At 38.4% G+C, this 24,943-nt stretch overlaps 1 long non-coding RNA gene across 1 annotated transcript in view; it reads right to left on the bottom strand.

Moving 5' to 3' along the window:
• Positions 1–4,659, bottom strand: part of LOC141602721 (uncharacterized) — a 46,783-nt gene extending 42,124 nt beyond the window's left edge. Inside the window, exons 1-2 of the long non-coding RNA XR_012524636.1 lie at positions 4,410–4,659; positions 4,083–4,213 (exon numbers count right to left, since the gene is read on the bottom strand). This is a non-coding gene — a long non-coding RNA (uncharacterized LOC141602721). The remainder of the gene's footprint in view (positions 1–4,082; positions 4,214–4,409) is intronic.
• Between the last annotated feature and the right edge of the window lie 20,284 nt (positions 4,660–24,943).

The following is a 24,943-nucleotide window of genomic DNA, read 5'->3' as shown; positions in this document are numbered from 1 at the left end:
GTTGAAGATCTAAAGGGAAGATGGGGTGATGAACTACCGGCGTCCCCGTGGTCCCTTCGAACCACGGAGAAAGAAGCAACAGTGGCACACCATTCCACCTAGTCTATGGGTCTGAGGCCGTCCTGCCAATTGAAGCAGCGGTGCCGACATTCAGAACGCAAACCTTTAACCCAGTCGAAAATGAAGAAGGCCTGAGAGCCTCCCTAGACCTGGTCGAAGAAAGTCGAGATACGGCACGGCTCAACTTGGCAGTATATCAAAACCGAATGAGAAGAGCATACAATCGTAGGGTCCACAAAAGGGACTTAAGAGTAGGAGATCTAGTCCTGAGAAAGTCGGCCGCAACCAACAAAGGAAACATCCATGGTAAGATGACGGCCAACTGGGAGGGACACTACAGGGTGGTTGAAGAAATGAGGCCGGGGACATACCGGCTGACAGACATGGAGGGTGTGCCTCTAATGAGCCATTGGAACACAGACAACCTTAGGAAGTATTTCGTATAACGGCGGAGGTGTCCGAGACCGTTGTGGGCACCCCAACGCGTGATTATATCTTATGAAGAGTGATCCAAGTTTTCCATCGAAATGCTTGTCCCCTCCGTAGTCGTACCAAAGTAGACGCCACGGCCAAAGCCGGCAAACTACAAATGCAATTGATACTCGCGAAAGCGACCAACATGCTTAAGAACGTATAAGTAATTGAGAACGCAAAATCGACCGCCCGCCAATCCGGGAGTGGCAGAGCAAGCGATCAATATGTCTATAGATACGAATGCAGTCGAGCCGTAACCTCGATTGCCTCGGCCAAATCCGGGAGTGACGGGGAAACGACCGATATGCTAACATGTTTACAACAGCAGTTGGGAAGCGCAAATCTGACCGCCTCGGCATGACCGAGAGTGGAGGAGGAAGCGACCGACATGCCAACATGTTGCTGAGCAAATTGGAAAACGTGAATCTTGCTACCTCGGCCTGTTCAGGCGCAGCAGAGGACACGACCAATATGCTAAAAACGTTTAAGTACAGTTGAGATACGCAATCTAATTGCCTCGGCCAAGCCGAAGGTAAAACGAAAAAGCGCTCAATATGTTTAAAAAACGTAAGAAGACAACTGAATGGAGGATGAGATCAAAGCCTCGGCCAAGCCGAAAGCAAATAAACAAACTTCATTGAAAATGATTACAGGTGAGACGAAATAAAGTCGACGGCCGTCCCCATAGGGATAGCCTAAGCTCAACCTACCAAAGTTTAACAAAAAAGAAGGAACAACAAAAATTACAACATTAAGACATGAATCGCCAAAAGGATGGCAGGAAGGAAAGGCTCAAAAGTTGGCCCCCGAACAGCTGAAGCTGTCCGAAGGGCCAGGTGAATCTGGTGACGACCGCCCGTCTCCCTATGCTTGTTGCCGCTCGCCACCGGCAGCAGCAGCAGCATCACCGTCGGTGGGCGGCTCAGAGGACGACTTGGCAGCGTCACGTGCCTTTGCCCTCTCAACCTCCTCTCTAGCCTCCTTCACCTTAGCATCATGGGCCGCCTTGGCCGCAGCTTCCTGAGCAGCCTTCGCCGCCTTCGCCTTGGCCGCGGCCTTGGCCTCCACAAAGCGCCCGCCTTCTCATCCGTGCTTGTCAAAATCTTGCCACGGAAAAGTGCCTTCAGGAAGGAGCTCCTTAATCGCATCCTTTGTAGCATCTTCAGCTTGGTCCCGGTACCGGGCACACATTTCAGGGATGATGACGGTTTTCAGCAGCTCAATATCCTTCTCCCTCTGAGCAAGGATAGCCTTTGTGCCCTTATGTTCCTTCGCCTCGGCCGAATGCAGGGTCTTCCATCTTTCCCTCTGCTCAACCATGGCCTTATAACCGCCTTCAAATTTGTTTCTCTCCTCCCGCAACTTAGCGGCATCAACCAACGCGGACTCAACCTTAGCTCTCTCGGCCAGGACCACCTTCTCAGCGTTCTCCTTAAGCTTTCGCTCAGCGAGGAAGTCCTTCATGGTGGCCAGGAAGTCCTGCTTCGTCTTCTCGGCCTCCTCCCTAGAAGCGGCGAGCTCAAACTTAAGCCGTTTGAGCGTAGGGGCAGTTTGAGCCACGAGCTTTTCTTGCTCGATAAGATGAGTGCCGGCAACTTCAGCCCACTTCACTAGCCTTTTGGCCAACCTTATGCCGTCCGCCCTGAGCTGAACGAAGGAAGCCTTCTCGGACGAGGAGTCGGCGGCGACATTTTTGTCGCCCGTCTGCACAGGCTGCTTCTCCAATTGCCGTTCGGTGAAAACAACAAAGGCGACGGGCCGATCTATAAAAAACCCGACAAAGCGTCCATGTCAACATTCATCGACATATCGTAAAGCCCGTCATCGGAATGCATAAGAAACCCGCTAAATCCGAGCCATGGGTTAGATCCGTACTGATCCCGTCCTTCTTGGATTGAGGGCCTGACCCCTCCTCTTTCCCTGCCTCGGTAACAGCAGCAGCAGCAGGCGTTGTTTCTTTCCTCTTATTTGAAGGAGGAGGACCCTCCAGAACGGTGACGTCCTCGTCAACATTGACGACCTCCTTATCTTTTTGGACTATGGGGATTGGAGATCGAGTGGCAAGTAACTTTTTCTAATGATTACGATTTGATGCTACTTTTATACTAGATTGATAAGGTTTAAAGAATTCAATTTTAGTTAAGAAACTAAGTTTGAGTAAAAATATTACTATTTTTGAAAGTTTGGCTCTAAAATCTCAATTGAGTAAAATGTTAGGCTAAGGGTTAATTAACTTTTGAAATGAACTATGTTCAAAGTGATAAAAATGATTCCTATAACGAAACAATTCCTAAATTTGATACAATTCATTGGTAAATTTAAATCGGACTAGCGATATTGTGAGTCAGGCCTACACAATTGCCAAGGTTCCAAAATTCTAACTCGATCGTAGAAATAAACTAGAGATATCGTGAGTCGGGTCTTTAAATTATTACATTTTTGGGGGTATCGAGGGCCGAGTCTTGCAAACAATAATTAAATTACATTGCCTTTGAATAAACAAAATAACGAAATGGAAATAAAATTACACAGGTTTCGTAAATTATACATATTTATAATAAGATCATATAAAAACAATTACTAACACCTTAACATAACATTTAAGACGGAAATACTAAAAGTAACCTTACAAGTCGTTTTATAAAACTCGCGTCGAATACTAAAACAAGTTTGGAATAGGTCCCCGGGTCAATGTCGTCATGACATCCAAAGTAAATCAGTCGATTTAAAGAATAAACTTCCGACTCATGCGATGATTCTTATAATAATCATCTCAATTAATCAAAATATAAGCAACAACTATACAATCTAATTTTTACTAAACTATTAATTACTAATTGATTATTCATTATCAAAATATAATATTAACAACTTAGTACCAAAAATATTTTACCAAAGCTTCCTAAATTACCCATGTGCCTCGGTCCAAATAAACCAAAATCATTTAAAATTATTATTTATCAGTTGTTTAAGTCAAAAACTTTGCAAATCGAACCCTTAATGACTAAGGGTCATTCGGTCAACACAATTAAACTATCAAAAATTTTACACCATTAGTACCATGTAGCCTTATAATATTATACCTCATAAATAATAGTTGTATCACAAAATCTCATTATAGACGGTCACTATCCGTCTATAATGAAAGACGGGTCAAATACAATACCATTTTCCTAATAAAACAAAAGACAAGTGGGGTGGTGGGGCCAAAAATGTCACAACTTTCATCAGTATTTGACCGTTTATACCTAGACGGATATCTTAAATCTATAAGCAAAGACTAATTGTAGTTGTATATACTACTTAAATTAGACTAAAATTTTGGAAAATCAAGTGTTTTCTCATAGACCATTCAATATTTCAATGTATACAATTCAACTCTAAAAGAATTTCTTTTCAAACTCACCCATTTATATGTGTTGATTGGATTGAAAATAATATTTATAAAACACAATTAAACACATGCATCAACATTTAACAATTAGTCACCCAAACTAATCAACATGCAAGCTTATAAAATAAATAAATAAAATTGTTAATTTACCCACCCTATTAAAGGGGTTGGATATAATCATCAAAGCACCGAAGTGAGACGGTTCTGCTGAGTCTATAAAACCGATACCGACTTCCGCCGTCGGGCCTTCTTCTTCCTCCTTTCGGCAGATACATCAACACCCAACTAGTACAATATAGAATTTTCAATTACACCAACTAGTAATATAACTCAAAATAATTCGTTTTTAAGCAATTTTTGAAGTAAAAATCGTTTTAAAGCCAAGATCTATTTAGAAATTTACATGCATGTTGTTTTTAACCAATATTTAAATTAAGTATAAATCAGAAAAATTGAATCATCAAGAAAATAACATTAATACCTTTAGTTAATTGAAGGGGAAAGAAATAAGATAATAATCCGAAAAGAGAAGCAATCAAATTGAAACATTGGTGAAATTTAATCTCGTTTGAACGAGATAATGAAGGAGATTTGGGTCATTTAGTCTTTCTTGTGTTTTCATCAAATAAAAGAAGGAAATGAAGGTAAGAGTTTTGTTTTCTTTGTTTACAAGAAAACGAGAAGGAGATTGTGGAATTGAAGGTTTTTTTTTTCTATTTGTTTTCACTGTAAATGAAAGGGAAGGACAAGGGTCAAGTAAATAAATTGAGTTTTCACATGAAATGGGGAAGGAGGACACATGGTTCGTGAGGTGTAGGATCCACATGTGTCCATTTTTTTCGGTTTCCTAAATCGTCTCTCGCAACTGACTCGGTTTTATATCATAAAGATTAGTTTTCGGAATATCACAAATATGATTATTATATATTTGAAACACAAAATAATTAAATACAATCAAAATAATCTTCATAATACTAATGGTGTAATTGTACAAACCGGACTCGACTAGTTAAATAATTAAGTCAGGTCACAAGTCGATAATAATCGTGTGATAATAACATATTAGTAAAGCGAAATGTATCATTTTTAATATTTGAAAATGACGTAGTGTCGCGATGTCAAACGAGTCCAATGTCATTATAAAGCGAGAGATTTAAATAGTTTAAGGCAAAATATAACTTAACAAGTTTGAAGTACGTAGTTCATAAATTGGACTCGGGTTAATAAAAGACCTTTTATTAATGTATTACAAATGGACTACTTTAACAACGTATTTTGAAAGTGGCGTAAAATAATATTCAGAAATTACGTTTTAATATCTTTGAAACTACATTTTAATACGAAAGATCATTTCTTTGAAAATGGGTCGACACACAATAGTCGTACCAACATCGGGTTAGATATATGGAGTCTCTCACGTGATCCTTGGGTTGTCGGATAAATCTTGTACACTTGAATGTCGAAATTTGACTTCTGCTCCTTCTGCTAAGTTGTACCTCTCATCCTTTTCTTCAAAACGTATATAATAATGCGATAATAAATAACAAGAGAATTATGTCCGTCTTAAGTTAAAATGAAAATGTTAAAAATCAATTATAATAAAAATGAGATTCTTAGTGAGAAGGGGTTAAAGTCAAGTGATTTTCGAAAATTAAAAAGGGAAAATGCACGCGGTGCCCTTCAACTTTGATGTTTTGCCCGAAATACCCAATTTTTTGATCTAGAGAACTTTAAGAGACTATAACTCGTGTTTACGAACTCGGAAAGTGACGATTTTTTTTTCAAATTGATTATCATTTCGAGAACTACGATTTGAAAAAAAAAATTGTCGAGTTTGGAATTCGTGAGCGAGAGATATGGTCACTCAAAGTTTGTTCATTAAAAAAAATTTTGACGTACAAAAACTCATAGCCACGGGATCAAAATACTATAATTTTTTTTTTCAAATCGTAATTCTCGAAAAGATAATCGATTTGAAAAAAAAATTATCATTTTCTGAACTCGTAGACACAAATTATAGCCTCTTAAAGATTTCCGGAACATAAAATTGGGTATTTCGGACAAAAATCGAAACTTCAAGGGCACCACGTGCATTTTCCCAAATAAAAATATGAAAACTTGTCCATCGTGCGAAAGGGGGTCTAGTAGTTTTTAAATCTACACCCTTTATTAAAAAAAAGTAAGGATAATTACTGTTCAAAATGAACACTGAGTGTAACACTTTGCCTATTGTCCAACAAAAATGCACCGTATTGAGCTTGCCCATTTTATTACTCCGTATTATAATTCTTGCTTTCCTTCATTCTACTATATCTCTCACCTCAATCATCCCCCATAAGCTACAACTCTCTCCACAATCACTCTCTCTCTCTAATCTTCATTGGTAGACCATATTATCACTCCAAGAAAACCCCAAAGCCATCAAACCTAAGCCCTAATCCCAATTTCAACAATGTCTGACAAAAATGGGAACGGAAAGAAGCCGCAAGATCAATTGATTCCATTTTTACACAACTCACCTTCTACTTTCAACCCAAATCGAATCGAATTGAAAAGGTTACTCTTTTTCATCCATGGTTGCTGATTTCATTTATGGGTTTGTTGTTTGATTTTGTTTATTTGATCTTGTTTAATCTTGATGTTATTAAGTTTATGCTTTGAATTATGTTAGAGATTGTGTTTTTTTTCTATCAATTTTGAGTGATTTTGGTGGATTATTTTCTTATTTGATGAGTACTTTTGGCAGATTGAGATTAGCATCTCCAACGGCAATACCACAAATAACATTATACCTCCAGTGTTATAATAGCATCATACAACCAAGTTATATCTTATCGAGCTTATGTGTAATTTTTTTGAGCTTTCTTAAAGTTAATTTTTTTTATGTTTAAGTGAGTAGCTCAGAAATTTTAAGTTATAGCTCGACTTCTTTAAAACAAAACTCGAAAACTTTATTATATAGCTCGGGTTCTAGAGCATACAGCTGGGTACAACTGGTTGTATGATTTATTAAGTGCGGCAATACTGTTCATAATCAACAACTACTTCCATGTTTCTTCTTGGTTTCTTCATTTTAGGGTATCTGAATGTATCCTAATCAGTAGTCACATTTTCCTTTGGAGAGAATTAATATTACTGCCAATCTAATCTAATCTAATAAATAAGCTTGAAAAGAGAAGATGTTACTAGAATTGTTGTGCTCTTGCCTTCCTCTCATTTTTCTCCTTAGAGCTTTTTTTTGTTTTATTATTATTGACTAAAATAGAGGGATTATTTATTATTTTATTAATGCAGTTCTCATTGAAAAAATGGCAGCCTCATGAAGGTGTTTAGAGGAAAGCTGTATGAATGCTTCTCGTAAATTGCTATTTGCTCCTCACCAATTAGTACCTTTTACATGAAATAAACAGGAAATTAGGGATATAATCTCACTTCACTGGTATGTCTTAATCCTCACCAAATGGTACCTTTATTATTTCATTTACTTTGTATTACTAATACCGCCTTTTGTTTATATTTATATCTTCGTTGCTTCTGGTTAGGGTTGTGTAGTGAGTTTCTCAATTTTTTCACATTTTGGGTGTTCATCGATTGGTGATTAATAGCTTAAAAGTCATCTTCTTGGTTATTTCTACCTTGGGTGGGATGTTTTCGCTGCTCCGTGCTAATTGATGGTCGTTATTGATTTTGTGATTATAGTGTGATTAGTTTATTCTTGTACAAGAATTAGCAAAGTGACCATGACTCTAACCTAAACACTTTCACCTCTTCCTGAGTGGTATTTATTTTATTTGTAAAATAGAAGAGCAAGTGCCTTTTGCAGGGCGTGTGTAATCATAAACAATTGAGACATATAGCCAATTGCTTCTCGAAGTGGCTAGGACCTGCTCCTTAAGTGCTTGATAAAATCAAGAGTATAAACAATCAGCTTTAAGCTGTTAGTAAGAAAATTAGTAACCATGATCTCTCTACAAAATAGAGAAACCATGTTCTTGTCCGCGGTCGGAAATTTCAAAGTTTTTAGTTCAAATTATTCACATTTTTTGAGTTTCCCTTAAAACATTACCCTTTCGCCCCCGCTGAATTTTTTTTTGCCCCCGCCGAGGTAAATTCTTCGCTCCGCCTCTGGCTTTAGCTTTCCAAACTGTTCACAAAAATAATTAGAGATTGTTTTTACTTTCCAACCATCAATCTTATTTTGATTATTAGAGATAAATAAGAGTATTTTGTCTGCTTTAGAGTGCTTTTGATGGATTGGTTTTTATTGAAAAAAGAATTTCGTGGCATATTTGTTCAGGCCCTTTTGAGAGTTTTAGATCAGTTGTGTTGATTTGGAGTTATTACATTGATATATGTAACTAAAATTAGAGAATGATCTGGCATTTTTTAATTACGTAGTTCATCACCATTGTCTTTCAGCGTGAATTAACGGTTTTTTGGAAGCTTTCAACTAAAAAAAGGAAAATTAAGTCTTTAGTGTTTGCCTTGTTAAAGTGGTTTGTGCTGAACTTTCGCATCTTTCTTTGTTAGAGAATACAAATACTATGATTACCAAAATGGGTTGAAGGGAGTCTAGAACACTCTTTTTTTTTTTGAGGAATCTAGAATGGAAAGAAGTAATGTTTGTCTCTGAACTTTTTCATTTATACAAAGAAGAACTCATACTGGTATATGAGTTTGTGCTCAATGGTACACTAAAAGATAGTCTCTCGGGTAATATATGTGACACAACAGTTTAAATCATTAGATTATTAAATCATTCTCTGTCCAAACAGTTAGAAACTTGAGGCAATTGAAATATTTTGTGGTGGATCGTTTTTTGTTTTGAGGTTTTTATGATATTAATGTGTTCTTAAATGTTATGTTCTCTGTGTTAAAAATAAAATAAAATTTGTTGTGTTCTCTTTGATGGGCTCCGTAATTGTGATTGTTACGTGTTCCTTTGATGGGCTTCATAATTACCCATCTTGTAGTTTGATTTAATTGATTCCTTGACTGGGTTTTCATTCGAAGGATTATTTTGGATATCAGCGGCAACCTAAACTATGCTAGTGACGACATCGGATTCAACGTTGGAGAACGTGGTAGCGACAACGGTAAGATTGCAGTTTTTTTTTAAGAACTACGGTTCAGTTTGTGTTATGATTAATGCATCATTTGTTAAAGAACTCAACACTTGTCTGGTTTTTATTAATATTGTGCTAGCAATTAGGTTGAATAGTGCCCCTTGAAAGTTCTACGAGTAGGAAGTGGATGATCCGGAATCTGAATTACATGGTTAATCTATCTACTATCAGTTATAAGCTTAAGAAAGTCTATTATCAAGGTTAAAGTTATGGATTTTATTTTTAATAATAGCTATAATGATTACGGTGTTCGTTTTAAACTTAAGACGATCTTAAGAAAGACTAGCTCGTTGTCTTATGAACATTTAGTACAAACTACTTTGCTTATCTTTAATGCAAGAATTCATTTATTTGATGGGGTTTGAGGGAATTAGCTTGTAATCCAGTTAAAGTTTCACCCCAAGAGAGACGGAATTTGTTTACTGCCATTTCTACAACTCTGAAATGGTGTTTCCTTTAGCATTTATCCCCGGTTCTTGCCAAGTTTATAATCCTTCTCACTGAGAGCTTGTGCATGCATGCGTAAAATGACACAACGTACATAACGTATTATGTAGCTCTTCTTATTTTTGTATGTTTTTTATAATTCTTTTAGTGTTCAAAGTTATCAGGTTATAATCATAGTGCTACTGGAGACTGGTCTCTTGAATAAGGGACTACTGATAGAATTTAAGGTCATAGGAGGAACAAACATGGAACTACATTTAGACTTGGATGCTTCCAACATTTTAGTTTCAGATAAAAAATAAAGTAGTTTCGGCTTTGTAGTTTGAGCTTACATTCATGTTTTAAAGCTGCTAAAGTTTCCGGAATTTATTCTTTGACGAGTGCCTTATAGCTAAGAACGCATAACAGTCAGATATATTGATCAATCTGGGTAGGAAGTCCTTAATGCGGGATCTGTTGTAGCGTTTTATGTATGATAGTTTAGTTAAAGAGTTGAACTTTGTCAACTTTAATTTTTTTTCCTGTATGGTTATTAGTATTTGTGAGAAATTTAAAGGTATTTGAGATGATATGAAGAAAAAATGTATCCGTTTCTTAGCTGTTTGTGTTAAATATGAAATCTTACACATTTTATAGGTTAATAGACGGGGCAGGAAACAATGTCCATTTATGGAGCTTTTGGGGTTCATAGGACCTGTGTTCCTTTTGGAACTTGAAGTTCAAGGAAATGAGTCCAGTTATACGCATTTACAATAAGGGATTCATATTTCATGATTTAACATGGAGACGTGCAATTGGACTAGCTTAAGAATTGGAATTTGTCTTGACAAACTAGGTGTTGTCTTGACAAGCTAGGTCTTGGCTATGGTTTGTTGTTGTTGTTTGGTGGGCAAATTTGAGTTCAGTTTGATAAAGCTTTACGTTTTTTTGTGGTGCTCCCTTCGTCCCAGTCATTTGTTTACCTTTTTTATGTTTGTTATGTTGAATTGTCCGACAGTCTACATATTCTCGCTAATACTTTTATTACAGTCACCTGGAAGTTATTCCAGGCTGCGTACATGTACATTTGCACCGCCTATAGGCTAGAAGTATTGAGACATTAAGTCAATGACATTGAAAGATTGAATGATCAATGTCCGTAAATTATTCACAAATTACAATGAAATGCTTGCTTTTCGCACAGGTGGAGTTGGGATATCAATCATGATTGGAAAGGTTGAACGCCACGAGTGTATGGGATATAAGAACCTTTGCAGTTACAAGGTGTAAACTTGATAATCACATGGTTCAACGAGATTGCTTGGCAGATCAACATAGCAGAATTAGGCCTTATTACCTACCGTTACGATGTGTACTATAACCAATTCTTTCCTTAGAAACCTGTTTACTTTAGGAAGGTAAAGAAATGCTCCTTTTGTTAGCAGCTATTTGATAGCTATTCTGATGGCCTGGAATGTGTATATGTAAGTTGCAATAGTGTGATAAAAAAATGAGTTTCTCTGCAGTTCATCGCTTATCAATTGTTTGATATATATCCCTTTCTCCTTCTTTTTCAGTTAATAGTGATTCAAATAATTTTTTGGGTTGGTAGTCAAACACTACCTCTCAATAGAAATTTGGGGATTTTTAGGTTCTTATTGTTTTATGATAAATTCACTTTGTACATTTGTTTTAGGTTAGGGTTATGGTTTTGTTCAGAAAGTGCATTAGAGTTACAATAGCATTAAAGTAGTAATTATTTGATGAATCTGTTTTCATGTATTCAACATGGTCTTAGCTTAGTCAAAAGATAGTAGCTTGGGACTACAAATTTTGTTTTCAATTATTAAGAATTTTAGATACCCGGTATCTGCTGAGACTCCAACAAACACCCGATGATTATCGGACTACAACATGCTTTGGAATCGACAGTTCGTGTACAACTTTACGTCGGAAAACTTAAAACGATTTCGAAAATAAAACATTTCAAAACTTTTCAAAAGTACTTGGAGTGTTTAATGCATGACGACGGGGTCACAATGACACTAACTAGAGTTAAAACCGACACCGGACCAAAAACCGACTCAAAATTCAAATCCCGACTCTAACAACGAGTCAAACCGAGTCAAACACAAAAACAAACCATTCAAATGCTTCCATGTTAAGATTTTCTGGATTCATGTATCGTCAAGTACCAAAAATGTGCATACAAATCCTAGGATAGAACAAATCATGATTGCATTTGTGTGAAAGCGACAAGACACCTCGAAGACGTGCTACATTGCTCGCGCCTCTTTGAGCAGCCCAGGTGGCGGGCGCTCAAAAATCACACAACCACTCATTCTCCTATAAATACCCCTCAAATGCCACCATTTGAGAACTTACGCGAGTGTCCGCCCCATCTTTTCTCCCTTAAAATTCTCGACTCGACTTCCTAAGTCACAATCCGACGCGTATTTACGACCTACCGATCATAAATACAAGCCTTACACATTGTTTGGTACTGTCATCGTGCATTAAATCACTTGACCGACCACTTCGACCACTACACCATCATTAAACTTAACAAAACACTCTTTTTACTTACTAAAATGGTTTTAAACCGAGTCTTTTCCGACCAACCGAGTTGATACACTTACGTCGGTTTCTCGCCATAAACCAAGCATGTAAGTATGAGGGTGTAAAAATCCTTCTTTTATCATTTCTTTACTGGTTTCATGACTACAATATGCTAAATCATGCATAACACGATCCAAATATAGGTTAGATGAGCCAAAACTGAGTTTTGGCCTGAGACGGAAGCCCCTTATTATGCACAGAGGCTCGCGCCTCAATGGGGTGCCCAGGTCAGACTCAACCGTGTTTGTTCTCGTCTTTCCTCTTTAATTTATTTTTATATTTGTAATCGGTTTTCACCATTTCAAGTATTTTCAAACCCATTTTATTTTATTTTACAAGTTTTAACCATAAAGCATTTTTCACCCTTGGTTCTTGATACCATGACGGTTTAATCCGTGTTTCGGTGATAATATTTGGTTAATTATATTTAAAAGGTATTTTAAAACCTTTTATTTCATTTTTTTACATTTTGGAAGGTATTTTGAAGTCTTTCATCATTTCCTTACATTTCCAAAATAAATGTATTAATCACCAACACAAAGTCATCTTTGGTTCTACATACCATGTCGGATTTTCATCCGAGTATGATGATGAGTATCGACTAATTATATTCAAATGAATTTAAAACAATTAGTTCATAATTATTTTCAAAACTATTCATGTCAAGCTTATAAAGTCGAACCCGACATCGAATATCATCAAAACAATGATGATTATTCAAGTCTCGTTCCTCAAATCAACACAAATACGAATTAAACGGTCCTTTCAAACCAAAACGGGTCCAAATACCCATTTTCAATACGTTTTATATACGTTTTTCAATTGTCAGAATGCGTCTTATACCGTTGACTGACCCGCGCCTAAACATGCCATTTTCTTTTCCTATTTTCAAACCAGGGGAGACCCCCTTACATCGCCAATAGGCTCGCGCCTCATTTGGCTGCCTGGTGCAGGGCCTGTTCCCTTTCCAGCATTAGTCTAGGACGATCCCAACTCCGGCTAACCCGGATATAAGATGGATCAGATGACTAAATTGCTCATTCAAAAACCGTATTTGCAAAACGTCTTATTAAGACAAATGGATCACGTTATGCACCATAAACCTAATTTGGTAAATGGATGCTTCATTTCCGTCTTGCATGCAAATCAACCATAAATCCAACTCGACATCTTATACTTGATACTTGGATTAAATCAACCGACTTAGAAAGCTCTCACATGTTAGGTTTAAATTATTGGGTGCGCATTCATGCATTTAAACCCTTTTATCAACTTTTGAATTCAACCAACCAAGATCGATCAGTAGAGGCCGCTGCCGCGGGCGGGATTGGGTGTCTGATTAAAGGGTTTCCCAATACGTACCTTCACCTCTTACTCAGAAACTTTGGATAGTGGATGACCTTATCCCGGGCGTACGAGAGTCATTCTAGAGATAGGATGCTAAAGAGGGACGATTCCTTATCATTAGTACCTATGTCAAACACTGCTTTGTGCTTCGTTTGACCGAGGTATAAAGTGGATTCGAACGGGTTCCAATCATCCCACAAATGATTGGTGGCGACTCCGAATATCTCTAATCGTTTCGAGACCCTTACCGAGATGAAACCGACTGATCTAAAACGATCCGGTCGAAGGCATTTTTACGCCGCCGAGCGTGGCTTTCAAAAGACCGCTATACGTCCGACAGATCGGCTCGGCGTGTAGGTGGGCCCATGTCCACAGATTGGCGACTCCACTGGGAAGAGCTAGGACACTTGTGTCTTTGTGATCCCTAGATGGTGAGACTCGAACGAGGTCTTGGTTGGAATGCATTAATGATATTACGGTCACGGTCGGGTTCCTTGTCCGGGCCCATAACCTAACCCTTTTCGACCAATTGGCTCGTCTCGTCGGCGTGAGTTTTCTCATCCCCGCGTTTCGAATCCTGATTGAGTCAAGCATACCGTTGACGATACACATTTCTGTTTCGTCAAAGAGCTTTCATCACCTTCGAGCACGAGGCTAGGACACCCTTCTTACACATTTTGTTTGGATTGGTATCCGTCTCGCAAATGGGGGTTTGATTGCTTGGTGTGTTTCCCACTCTTTTAAGCCAAAACCCGTGTCAGCATTATGCATAATATAATGAACTGTGAGTGCTTATGTGCTACTTGATCATAAGTCCTTCCGTGTCATTTTCAAACTTTCAAAAACATCTTTTTGCGCCGTTATAATGGTCGTTTCAAACCTCGGTCTTTCGCCGACCGTTGCCATTTCAACACGCCTTTTTAGGCCGTCGTAATGACGATTTTCAAACTCGGTTTTTTATAACCATTTCAACACGCCTTTCTAGGCCGTCATAATGACAATTTTCAAACCCGGTTTTTTATATCCATTTCAACACGCCTTTCTAGGCCGTCGTGATGACGATTTTCAAACTCGGTTTTCTACAACCATTTCAAATCACCTTTTTACCCCGTTATAATCGCCGCGTATAGACACGGATTTTAACCCGTTTCGTGCCGGCAATGGCTCTTTCGAAACCCGAGAAAAGCACACACCCTTTTCTCGAGACACTTTCGAGATCTCGAGGACCATACACCGTCCCCGAGACCTCTTCAAACATTTCAAACCCGATTTTCAAAATATACAATTTTGAATTTCGAAAACCGTCTTGGGAAGCAGTACGTTGTTTTTCGAGCCGATTCAAACTCAAAACCGTCTTTCGCAAACAAACTTAAGATAACCCTTTCAACTGACCGACTTGCGGAGTTCCCTATCTTCGGAAGCCGTCCATAAAGAGACAAATGAATCTTTTTGAAAATTTATATTTTCGAAAACTTCAGTCCACCATTCCAATTCCACCTCGTGTCTATCGAGTCGAAGAAAACGTACTTATGGGTCTTTACTTATGAGTCGTCTTACCACGAGACTCGTCCAATGGCGTCACGCCGCTACGTTGGACGCGTGTCAAAGTTCGGTCAACACCGTCACGTTATAAATCGAATCAGCACCGAGGTACCACACACGGTCACCGTAGTCTTGTTGAGTCTGATCTTTGTCTCATCCTTTATGTTGTCTGCGTTCAGTCTTTGAGCCGTGTCGGATCAAGTTGTAATGTGAGCCGTTTTTCTGCCTCAGAACCATGGCCCCGTCTTCAACTTCGTCCATCAACGACAACAACAATGATAACAATAGAGATGTCACGACTGCTCAGCTACCTAGCTTGCTCACTGCTCTTAAGGTCACTCTGGACCGTGTCGAGACCCGTATCGACACCCTGAAATCAAAGAAGCTGAAGAACACAATACTCCGCCTTTGACTGGAACTGAGAAAAGGCTCAAGCTCCTGGAAGAACAGCTCCTAGCCCGGGGTAACAATATCCATCTTGAGAACAACCGAAGGTTTGAACCTGTTGGGGATCAACTACCTGACAACTTTACCTTGACCGATAAGCCCAAATTCAAGGAGTGCAGGATCCACTCAATTATATCTGAGCCTTCAAAGACTACATGGCCATAAAAGGGGTTAAACAGGAACTTTTCACCCGGATCTTTCCATCATCCTTGGAGCCGATCCCTCGCCAATGGTACTACTCCCTTGACCCGAAGAACCTTACTACCTGGGATGAAGTCGCAGTTGAATTTGCTAAGCAATATGCCGACAATGTCGAAATCTACGACAACACCCGTACCCTTTAGGTCCTAACCCAGAATGACAAGGGGGGATTCACCGAGTTCTTAACCCGTTGGAAGAGGGTAAGCCCCCAGTTGGTCAGCAAGCCGAGTGAGTCAACCTTGGTGGAAAAATTTGTCAACAATCTCCGCCCGGTGTATGCCAACTTACTGAGGTACCAAAACATCAAGACCTTCCACGACCTGCAAATCCTTGGGACACGCATTGAAGACGACCTCCATAAGGTGTCCTAGCCAAAACTACCGGTTGAGGCTACCAGGGATCCACATCAATCGGATCTCGCCCTTATGGTCAGACGAACAAGATTGATGAGGTCAACCTCCTTGAACCAACCGCCAAGAGAGCTGAGCGCCCCCAAAGAGTGTTCACTAATATAGGGTCAACTTATGCAAGCGCCCTAAAGAGGCTTATGGACCAAGGGAAGCTACAACCGATCGGGCCCACCCCGGATCCGTCTGATGCTAGGAAATACCGCTTCTGGAACCCTAATGCCTACTGTCAGTACCACCAAGGGAAAGGGCATGACACAGAAACCTGCTTCAAGCTCAAACACATCATCCAAGACATGATCGAGAAAGGAAAATTGCCTTTGCCTCCACCAACTAAACCAAACAACAAAACAAACCCTTTGGGAATCCATGCTATCTCCGATGATGAGCCAACCTTGGACTGCTCACACCTCATCCTGCCAATTGATGACGAGGTGAATGCCCTGGAGAAGGATGCCTCAGACGGGATATTTGTGTTCAGTGCCGCAACTACGCTTGCCATGTTCCAACAAGTTGAGGAAGCTATAGCCAGTCTCTCCGAAAGGATCACCCGACTTGACGACGCTTACCACTGTCTGATTTTCAGTCCTCCAACACCACGCCCAAGGGAGGGTCCCCCGAACATCTAAAATTACCCTCACCAGGATGGATTGCTCCCACGACCATTCTGGCATGCACCTCGCGATAACTACCCTCACAATAATAAACCTCACAAAAACTACCCTCACAAAAACTACCATCACAAAAATGTCCCTCACAAAAACTGCCCACCGAGGAATACCCCTCCAAGGTACCCCCGAGATCCCGAAATCAATGGCATCTGGAGAGACGATGTTGAAGATGTCTATATTGTCCCAGGGAAAGTGAAACAGGCGAAAAAGATCGGTCATCTTACCCGGTTCGGACGCCCCTATCAAAATCCGAACAATTCAACGGTCGCTCCAACAACGAATGACCAAGTTGTCCCGGACGCGGACACCCAACCCAAGGCTCCCGAGAATTCTATCCTCAAACAACTGCAGAAAGCAAAAGTCCAAATCTCAATTTGGCAACTGATTGCCACATCCATCGAGCATCGGCAGGCTCTACTACAAGCCTTGGGAAAACTGACTGTGCTCTCTACCTCCTCCCCGGAAGAAGTAGTGGCACACATGACAAGGGATGTCCCTGACTTGAGGAACCCGGTCATTTTCCCTAACGAAGATGGTCCTGTACATCATCGTACAATGCCTCAAAAAGAATGTGCCTATGGTTCTTGTGGATGACGGATCCGCGGTGAATGTCGTTCCCCTCAAAACGGCTCATAAACTGGGTATCAAAGAAGCTGATTTGGTCCCAACAAATTAAGGAGTACGCGCTTATGACGGTACTCGTCGTAAGGTCGCAGGGCTTATCACTCTAACTGTCGCAACCGGACCACTGGAAAGGCAAACCAGTTTTCAGGTAGTCGACATTGACTCTAACACCCGCGAATTTCCCATTTTGACATTTAAAATTTATTAAACCGTCTGATTACTTTATTTTATATTTTTGAATTATTTAATTTAATTAAATTCATTTTTAAACAAGATTCCTATAAATATAATATTTTAAGGCATAATTTGTATGAAAATACGTATTTTAGTCGAATACTATAATAGCGACAAATAATAGTTTCCCGTCTTAAGTTATTATAGACCCGAGAATTTTTCCCGTCTAGTAAGACCGTCACATTTTCATATGTGAGGCTATCTTAATCTCGACCAATCATAAATCAACAACACTCACATATTCTCTTATCCTCTTAAACTTTCCTTTATTATTATTATTATTATTATTATTATTATTATTATTATTATTATTATTATTATTATTATTATTATTATTATTATTATTATTATTATTATTATTATTATTATTATTATTATTATTATTATTATTATTATTATTATTATTATTGTTATTATTATTATTATTATTATTATTATTATTATTATTATTATTATTATTATTATTATTATTATTGTTGTTGTTGTTATTATTATTATTATTGTTATTATTGTTGTTATTGTTATTGTTATTGTTATTATTGTTATTATTATTGTTATTATTGTTATTATTATTGTTATTATTGTTATTATTGTTATTATTATTATTATTGTTATTATTGTTATTATTATTATTATTATTATTATTATTATTATTATTATTATTATTATTATTATTATTATTATTATTATTATTATTATTATTATTATTATTATTATTATTATTATTATTATTATTATTATTATTACTATTATTTACCCCCTGTCTCTCCACTCCGTCCCCACCCCCTTCATTTCCTTTCTTTTTTTTCGAATTCACCAAATTTGAACAACGATGCATTTAAAGGCATCCAAACTCCATTTTTCGCCGAGCTTGAGACTCAGATCCCGCCTCCATTCTCAACCAAATTCGATAAACTTTACACCAAACTCTTCCTCTTTCCGTCCTCCTTCCTTCTAGGTAAGAAAGAGACTGACTTTCTTCACGTTTAGGTCTGCCGCCCATTTTACAGTTCGAAATTCCTCTTTAATTTTGTGTATTTAGTGTGTAGATGTTAACTCGGACAACTCGGAGTAGCTTTGAGTCAGAAGTGTGAAGAGCAAAGAGGTAACGGTGATAGGTTACTCGACAAATGTCGAAATTTTCGTCTTTTGCGTCGTTTTTATGCTCTTGTTTGATAAAGTTTGAACCTTTATGTTTCTCTCATTTGTATGTAAATTTTCTATCTTAAAATGATGCTGAACCGGGGCGTTTAAATTCTGTTTTGGGCACTGCTCCGTAGAAGTAATAGGAGTTGAAATTGGACTGTCTTAAAGACAGAAATTGGGACGGTTTTGAGTCAGTTTTTGAGGGTACTTGGGGACATTTTGGGACTGTCGTAGTGTGTTGAGTAGATACACGGCTGAAATGAGGACCCAGTGGACTGAAATTTAATTGTATGAATTTGATAATTTGTTATTGTAGTATTTGAGACCGTCGCATTTTTGGTTTGAAGTAAATTCTAGTCTTATGGTTACATGATTATATGAAATGGGTGATTTAAGTGAGTGAATTCTACCTTCTTCATACTTTAAATTTTGTATTTAAGTACCTTAGTTATGAGGCTGTTTTGGGTGGTAGTTGCCGGTGTTTGTGGTGCTGTTTTTGGGGCGTAAAGGTGGTGGTTTTTTGGGCTATGTTAGAGACGGCATGGTCGCTGGTTGTGGGCAGTCGAGTAGTGGCCTGTCACGGCCTGTTTTGGTCTGCAACTAGACGGTTCATAACCTGCATTGGCCTGCTTTTCACGGCCTGCATTGGCTTGCTTTTCACGGCTGCAATCGGTTTGTTTTGCAGGTTACTTGTGTAGGTTTTGGTTGGTTTTTGAAGGTTGTACATTGGTTGTTGTGGGCAACCATGTGCAGGGTGTTATAGGACTGTTTTGAGACGGAAAATGTAGTGTTTGTAGATGTTGTACACGGCTGTTTTAGCAACCTATTTTGATGGTGTTTGCAGCCTATTTTGGGTGGTCGTTTGCAGCTTGCTTTGGCCTACTTTGTGGCCTGGTTTTGGCAGGTTGCGTGGTTAGTTTTGGGGTCTGTTACGGCCTGTTTTGGCGTTCAGTTTTGGCCTGCTTTGGGGAATGTGTTGGTGGCATGCTCACGGCTTGCACTTTGGCTGTTTTGGTATGGGTTTTGGGGCAGGAACTCGGGCCTTTTGATACGGTTTTGGGTAAAAGTAGGGCTGGCCGTGGCTTGCTTTGGAGGTGAGTCACGGGTGGTTGTTAGGTCGTGAATGGGGTTGCCAAAAAGGTCCTTTGAGTCGTGTCATAGCTCGTTTGGCGCAATTTGGTTATTTGAAATATTTAAATTCCGTCTCGTGTTTTATATAATGTGATTCGTTAAATATCGTTCATTTTTATATTCTTCTCACATGGTTTATAATTGTGAAATACATTCATTATTATCTCATGTGTATATGAAATGACATGTTTCCATTTTTATATGAGCCCGATTTAATTGTTTATGCCTTGTGAGTAGTAAATGGTTTATCTTACATTTGAGTCATTTATAATTGAATGCTAGTTTTGCTTATTATAAATGGTTCAATTCCGTTTGTTTATATTTTCATTCAAGTGACAAATATTGAAGAAATGGGTTACCTATTCATATTCATGAATATAATTTGGCATGAAATGTCTTACTTGGATTATCATCGGTTCATTACATGTAGTAGTCTCTTTCCAAGTTGATTCGTATCGCTTGGTTGAGTCGTATTCTTATGATAATGCCTTTATGCTATACCGTATTGCTTGACTTATCTTTACGCCTCTTTCGGACTGTCCTGCCGATTGTGGGTTTAGCTCATATTTTCCGCCTCTTTCGGACTGTCCTGCCGATTGTGGGTTCTCGATTTCCGATCTGTCTTCGAGTCTTGGATGCGGACTGTTCAACCGCATGTCGAATCGGGGACCGTTCGCCCGAGTCGGCGATTTAGACTAGGACTGAGTCTTGGGAGTACCATTGTCGTCCTACCAGGGGAGTTATAAATTTATATATGAGTAGTAAAGGTCTTGCTTGGTTATAGATATTGGTATTTGTCTCTCAAGGCAAAAGTTATGTCTTGTGTTGTTTGTCTTGGTCCTATCGGATACTAGGGGTGAGCTATAAGCCCTATAGTTGCGATATGATCGTCGGGATTGATGCTCCCATCCGTTCTTATGGTGAGATGCAAGCCATAAGTATGAATGTGACATTAGTAGCCACGTCCCGTGCAATGTTTGCTAAGTGGTTTTCCAAATAATGGCTATGGTTTCTATTCTTGTAACTTGCATTGGTTGGTCCCTTACGTAACTGTTTCACATGATTCGGATTTTAATCTCATATCTATGTTATAATTCCTTTAAATGCGTGATTTTGCATGAATGATCGTATTCTTGTCTTGCATATTATTTGATTGTCTCACATGAATAGTTGAATCTCTATTATGCTAAGCTTGGTCTATCTTGTTCTATCTCATTTAATTGCCATGTTTAGATATAAACTTGATATTCATGTCTTTCGTAAGTATATTAATATTATATGACTTACCTGTTTTAGTTCTTTGTTATGTTCATTTTGACATTTTGTGGCTGGGAGAACCTTGAGTTACTCCCCACTGACTGTGGCGTTCATATTTACATGAATGACAGGTATTAGTTGGTGCATCTATGGGGTGAAGACATGTGTGAGCTAGCGAGCACCTTGGCCTTGTAGTCGGTTTATTAAGATTCCTTAGACTCACCTTTTATTGTATTGTCATTCGAGGGATGTATTTTCCCTCACCTTGAATATCACGTTTGTATAATTTAAACTTTATTTCCGCTTTCTTTATTTGTGTTTTGTATTTTAATGAACCCGCGCTTTAAATTTTAAAAGTTTCAAAATTTTCCTATTTTCCGCTTGAATTTATAAGTTATGTTTTACGCGTTATCGCGGGGTGTCACAGTTGGTATCAGAGCCTATGTTGCTCCCGACGCACACACGTGTACCCCAATTTAAATTTGAACTTGACCTTGAATAATGAATGAGAGATGGGTAGAAATAAGGACCTAAGTTGGTAGTCTCTTTGTGTATGCTCCGTGGTAGGTTCTAACATGTTTGTTGATTGTCATCTGTTTTTGTGCCATTGGATCGACAAACCATGAGCTTACCCGTGTTGCGATCAAGACTTGGCGCCTAGTGCCGGAAACTGAAGATGTGTTCAACCTTTGAAGAATGTTTCTTCTTCCTCGAAGATATTCCTCATTCCTTGTGTACCTTGCCTTATTCTTTACCTCTTAGTGCCTATCCTTCTTCTAAACTCTCTTTTCTTTTTCCTTGTAAGTTAATCTTGTACCCCTCCCATCCTTTGTTCCTTTCTTATCCTCCCTTAACGCCTTTTTGATAATTCTCTTTCTTTTGTGGGATGTTAGTCTTGGTTGGATAATTTGACTTTTGAGTAGATTGTTTGTGGTTGAACTATAACCCTGGTTTTGAGATGTTGTGATGTTGAAAGGACTTAGGTAGTGTGGTGAGACATACCTGCCGACTCTTATACCTAATTCCTTGGTAGGGTGAGTATAATTGACCGGTGGAATTCTGTGTGTTAAGTGTGAGTTGCCTATGATACTAAGATTATGGAACTTGCCTTGTTTATACTTGGAACTTGAAAATTTGGTAACTCGAGTATTGTTGTTTGGGGCTTTGACATGGCGTAGAGTTTATGATGAGAACTTAGAAGGAAATACCTTTAGGACGTTGTTAGCCATTGGTGATGAAAGTGTTACTTGGAAGTTTGAGTTGCTTGAGGTTAGCATAGTCGGTATACCTTTGTGAGTGTTGTGATGATTACATAAGAATCATATTAGGCAAGAGTTGTTAGTTTTGGAATCACATTTAGGCATTCACTTGTCGATAATGAGGATTAGTAGCCAGAGTTCTTTGGGATGTAATTATAAGTTAGGATCGATAGATGCTGAGCTGAGATGAGTTAGATGTTTTGGGTGGTTGTCTCGTAGTTTGGAGAATATAATCATCTATGCTTTAGGTTTCGAGAGTATAACAAGATCTCTTTGGGATGATAGATTGTGCAAAAGAACTTTTAAACTTGGATTTTGATTGATGGTTTACCGTTTTGAGAAACTCATGGTTGACACTAGTTGGATATGAGTATATCTTTGTTAGAAGTTTTGACCTTAATCTCGTGGAGGTTGTTTGTAGATGTTTGAGGATTTGGAGTGGTGAAATCACACTTATAGTGAAGTACCTTGTTTCATGGAATAGCTTAAGATGCTGTAACATAACCATTTTGAGGAAATTCTTGGGAGTGTTATGGTTATAAGTTTTGTGGTTAGGAAGTTTCCGGAGCCGTTTAGGATGACGCTGTTGTTTGAGATCTGAGTACCCAACATTTCCTTGTTGTCTCATTTCCTTCTTCTTTGGCCATAAACGTTACCGTCCGTACCTCTCTTCCTCGCTTCATCATGCTCCCCCTTTAAGTTTGGTACTCGTAACCTGTGAAAATCTATCTTTGACATCCTTGTTGACCTGACCTCAATTCTTACCCTAGGAAGTTCATCATAGCTCTTTTGATTAGTTAAGTTTGAATCCTCTTAGCGTACTTTGTTTTTATGACATCTAAGTCCTTTTCGTTTCATACAATTTCTAAACATTTCAATCTACCAGTTTTGATTCGGTGTTGAAAGTTTATGTTACTTTTGTAAAACCTTACATATTATAAAAATTTTGAAAATGAGAATTTGATTTAATTCCAACTTGTTCTTGGAATATAAACTTATTTATCATGACTTTAATTGCCAAACCCGAGATTTCTTTAAATTTTATCCAATTTCTGTTAACTTTGATCCATTTATGATTTCTTTGTCAAAGTTTGATGTAACATCCGGGATTATAAAACAAAAGAAAAACTTATATAAAATGAATATCAGAGTACGATACTGATAAAAGGGTCAAGGTGGCGGAAACACCTGACCAATCCGGTTCGCTACTAAATCCAAAACAACTAATACATTATTCAAAGGTTCTTAAAACATAAAAGAAAACTCCTATTTTATTATTAAGCTCGCTTCGCACATTCCCCAAGCAAGCATCAACCAGACAGCAACAGGCGTTCATCCTGAACAACCTGAGAAAGGAGTCGACAATTCAGTCGGGAGTAACTAGATACTCTCCCAGTCATGTTTACAACAATTGAATATAATCAACAATCATTAACAAATGAAATGTAAAACCAGTAAACATGTGAGATCATCTATACTCATGAAAGACCCAACAAAGCTTACCATGACTTATCAATCTTAAACGAATGCAATCATACAAACCTAGACCATATGCAACCACTAGACCATGAATACTTACAAGACTAGTAGTGACAAACGACCCACAACAACCTAAGGCACAAAGCTAGCATTAAAGCATAGCAAACATGGTGACACACAATCCACAGCAACAGAAGGCACAAAGCTAGCAATCAAGCATAGCGAATAGAGCGAACGTCCGTTTGAGCGTATAATCACTGCCTCTAACTTGCCAGAGCGTATAACCACTGCCTCTAGCTGACGGAGCGTATAACCACTGCCTCCATCGGTGTGGAGCGTATAACCACTGCCTCTGACACGTCTGTCGCGTACCTGTCAAAAATAACCAACTGGTTCTAACTAACTAATATAGCCAGGGAAGTCGGGTCGAATCCACAGAGAGGTAGGAATTTGTCAACTGAATTTAAGTTCGTCTAAGTAACCAATTTTGGGGGTTCATAAAAATATGATTTCTAAACTAAGGGAGTAAGGAAAACAGAAATAAAAGGAAGGGGTTTAACAGATAAGAGAGAATAGCTAAGACAAACGGTTCACCATAATCATCTGGTCGAGTAATCTAGGTCCCAGGTCAATGCAGCACGGTCTAAGGGGTAGCGAACGTCACCTTTCGGTCCTTAATTCACCCTAAAGTGTAAACAGTTTAACTTTCGCCCTCGCTGCAATACTCTATTGTTCGCTACTAGTCTGCCTCTTCCAACCTTTCGGTCCAGGTTAAGGTCCACTAAGAATAAGGGTCTAATTGCGTCGACTCAATTAGGCAATTACAATTATTTGCAGCATTTAAACAACAAAGACGGTACTGGCATTAACCTAGTAAGTCGATCACTCTCCCTTCAAATTACGGATCTCCTATAGTCTTAGCATAGGGAAATTAGCTACTCATAATCGTCACATTAACAATTACGATAATCAAATAATTAAAACTAAGCATGATGATAATACTATTAAGAGATTAATTGAACAATTAAAAGCAAAGAGGAAAAGGATGTAAAAGCAGTAAATACGATTGAGAAATAAAATAGATTGATAATACCGAATC

Source organism: Silene latifolia, chromosome 9 (genome assembly GCF_048544455.1).
Source record: "Silene latifolia isolate original U9 population chromosome 9, ASM4854445v1, whole genome shotgun sequence".
NCBI classification, from domain to species: domain Eukaryota; kingdom Viridiplantae; phylum Streptophyta; class Magnoliopsida; order Caryophyllales; family Caryophyllaceae; genus Silene; species Silene latifolia.
The sequence above is the reverse complement of the archived record's forward strand: the minus strand, read 5'-3'. Positions and strand labels throughout refer to the sequence as shown.